We start from the raw sequence: 3644 nt of genomic DNA on the forward strand, positions 1-3644 counted from the left end.
TTATTTTCCATTAATGACATAATTGGCTGGTTGAGCATTACCCTCAGCAAGATTAGCGAAAAGATGGGATGCCTCTAGCACATTAATATCATTATTAGATCCCGGTAGACCAAAATATGCATGCTATATCCAAAGATCATAGTCAGCTACTGCTTCTAGAATAATAGTAAGAGATCCACTACGTCCAGCATATTGACCTCCCCAAGCTGTTGGGCAGTTTTTCCACTTCCAATGCATACAATCTAAACTACCCAACATACCTGGAAATCCTCGACGCTCGTTAATGCGGAGTAGCCTTGCAACGTCATTAGCATCAGGTGCTCGAAGATAATGGCCTCTAAACACCTCGACCATGGCACGGCAAACTCGCTTCAAGCACACCAAAGTTGTAGACTCGCCTATTTTGATATACTCATCGGTGGAATCTGTTGGTGATCCATACGCTAGCATTCGAAATGCGGCTGTTAGTTTTTGTAAACTAGACAACCCGAGTTTACCGACTCCATCTCTTCGTTGGACAAAGTAATTGTCATGCCTTTGCACAACATCGTGAATATGAAGAAATAAAGCTCTGCTCATTCGAAATCTTCGTCAGAACATCGTCTCTGGGAATCGAGGATTCTCTGCGAAATAGTCGTTGAAGAGATTGTGAGCGGCTTGTTCCCGATCACGGTTAATAACTACATGACTAGGAACAGATCCGCAACGAGAACCTTGGGTATTTAGCATACGATTTAGCATAAAATTGTTGTTTTCAGTAATTTGAGATATGACTTTGTTTTCTAGATCTTCATAAAATTCATTATCTGAAGCAGAAGATGATGAAGAAGAAGATGGTATATAATATGATATATATAAGATGAACTACCATATTGAGAATTCATCTTTTTATGAGGATAAGAAGTATACGGTGAAGAAATGATGAAAATTTTCAAGTATGGAACTCATCATTTATAGAGGAAAAAATAGATCCAGACCATCGAATTTTTAGATCTAAAATCTAGCCGTTGCATTGTGTTGTCACGTCTTGTCTCTTACCATTATCATAAACCAACAAATAAATCTACACCATCGAATTTCTAGATCTAAAATCTAGCCGTTGCATTGTGTTGTCACGTCTTGTCTCTTACCATTATCAGAAACCAACATATAAATCTACACCATCGAATTTCTAGATCTAAAATCTAGCCGTTGCATGTGTTGTCACGTCTTGTCTCTTACCATTATCAGAAACCAAGAAACAAATCTACACCATCGAATTTCTAGATCTCAAATCTAGCCGTTCCATTTTGTTCATCAACTCATTATATAAATAAGACATTCATGAACTCATTTCCTCACAAACTCATTCTTCAACTCATTTTCTCACAAACTCATCCTTCAATTCTTTTCTCAAAACATGACTTCAAGTCGCGGTCCTACATATACTGTTCAAGAAGATATGCACTTGTGTCATATCTATCTTGATATTTCTCAAAACCCAATAATAGGGAGTTCCCAAAAAAAAAGATCAATTTTGGGCAAGAATTGAAGCAGATTACCACTCAAATGGAATCCACAAAGTTAGACCACGAAGATCTTTAGAAAGTAGAATGGCAACCATTCTTAAAGCTGTTTCCAAACTAAGGGGATGTGTTAACCAGATTGAAAATAAGAATCTCAGCGGTGCTTCGGAACAAGACATTGTAAGTATATATTTTGTGGATAATATGAACTCACATTTTTTTTTATACTTACTAACTTTTTTAACATTATTCTCTATCAATATGTAATAGTTAACTCAAGCGAAGATGTTATTGGTAGAGGATAAAGATTACAAGAAAGGCTTCAAATTCGATCATGGCTGGCCCATCCTAAAAGGAATCGAGAAGTTCGCTAATAGCAGCTCAAACACCGAGTCACCGGGTCCTAATTTTCCTTCATCGTCATCATTTTCTACCGAGTCACCGGCAACCCCCGGTATGAATTCTTTTGATCTTAACATGAACGATCAAGAAGGCACTTGCAATTTATCTGGAAGGCCAATGGGTGTAAAAAAATCAAAGAGACAACAAAAAGAGGGAGAAGAATTTAAAAAAATGATAGAGAAAAACAATAATCTTGTTCGATCTATTAAAGGTACTAGTTTTGATAGAATTGAGCTTCAAAGAAAAAAAATGAACTTTGAAAGAAAAAGATTGAGCTAGCTCAAATGAAGGAAGAGAATAAAATTTTATTTATGAATTTGGATACTGTATCCGATCCAAATATGCGTGTATTTCTTGAAAAAAAAAAGAAAAAATTATGCAAAAAAGAGCACAGACAACCCAAGATGAAGAACAAGGAGGAGGTTCTGAATATTATGGATCTCAGTATCGAGCATCTAATTATCAGCGAGATCAAGCTCGGGAAGATCAAGATCAAGAAGATCAAGCTAATGGAGAACAAGTTCAAGGAGATCAAAATGAAGATATATTTTACTCAATATTATAATTTATTGGGTGGAACCGGAAATAATTTTCCAGGCTTTTAAATTATGTTTTTATGTATTTACTATATATTTTGAAATTATGTTATTGTTTTTAGTTTATGTTGTGTGTTTAAGTTGGACTTTGTAACCTATGTTTAAATTTTTAAGTTTTATTGAATTTTATTTTAATGTGTTTTTGTAGTCAAATTATGAGTTTTGGTGTTCTTTACAATACGATTGGAGCAACAAATGACACCAAACTTGGTGATATAGCGTGCGCTTGGAGTTGCTCTAAATAAAAAAGAGGTTGTTAAACTCATGAATTTATTATTTTTTAGGCTGAAGTAGTTTAATAATTAATTTAAACTCATGAATTTGCAAAATAGTCAAAGTTTATTTTAATTTAGTAAAATAGTCAAAATGTACTATAATCTGATTTTTAAAAAAAAATTGACACCAGGATTACTTTTTTTTTTAAGTAATAAATTGCTTACAATAATCGTCAAAAATTTTAATCTTAACTGTAAAAAAAAATTTGAAAACGTAAATTTGGCTACTTTGCTGAAAAATTGAACTTTGACTATTTTGATAATCAATAAATTTCATATGACTATTTTGTACGATTTTTCCTATTTTTTTATGTATAAAAAATGAGATAATGGAAGAATAAATATTTAATATTTTCGGAAACATACATTGTAGGAAAAATTATATTTTTGTCTCTCAATTTTGTCACAAATAACAAGTTGGTCCCCGAACAAAAAACACTGTATTTTTACCCTTTCTTCATAGTCACAGTGTCTCATTTGGTCCTTTTGTTACTTATATCGTCAAAATAAATGAGATTTGGCTATGTGACTGTCATGTATTGACAATCCCCCACTGAAGAAATCCATTCGATGATGAGCCCAAAAAAATAAAAATTAAAACGAGATATTTCATTTCAAAATTATGTCATAAATCCAAAAACAATTACTTGCCGAGTCAAAACTTTTCGAGGACCTCAAAACTTATGTCACTACCGACGATGATGCCATGGCCATCGGAGATTATCAATATACCTTTTTTCAACACATGATAGTCACATGGCCAAATCCCGTTTGTTTTTATGACAAAAATAACAGAATGATCAAATGGGAAACTGTGGCTACGACAAATGAATAATAATGCAGTTTTTTTGTTCGAATACCAACTT

The 3644-nt window shown here is 33.4% G+C and overlaps 2 pseudogenes; one reads left to right on the forward strand and one right to left on the reverse strand.

Moving 5' to 3' along the window:
* Positions 1-884, reverse strand: LOC149398024 (uncharacterized; annotated as a pseudogene).
* Positions 885-1399: 515 nt separating this feature from the next.
* LOC149398025 (glutathione S-transferase T2-like) lies at positions 1400-2512 on the forward strand (annotated as a pseudogene).
* The last annotated feature ends 1132 nt before the right edge of the window (positions 2513-3644 follow it).

The sequence above is a fragment of the Urtica dioica genome, chromosome 5 (assembly GCF_054948205.1).
Source record: "Urtica dioica subsp. dioica isolate 48M chromosome 5, U.dioica_male_clone48M_v1_H2, whole genome shotgun sequence".
Taxonomy (NCBI): domain Eukaryota; kingdom Viridiplantae; phylum Streptophyta; class Magnoliopsida; order Rosales; family Urticaceae; genus Urtica; species Urtica dioica.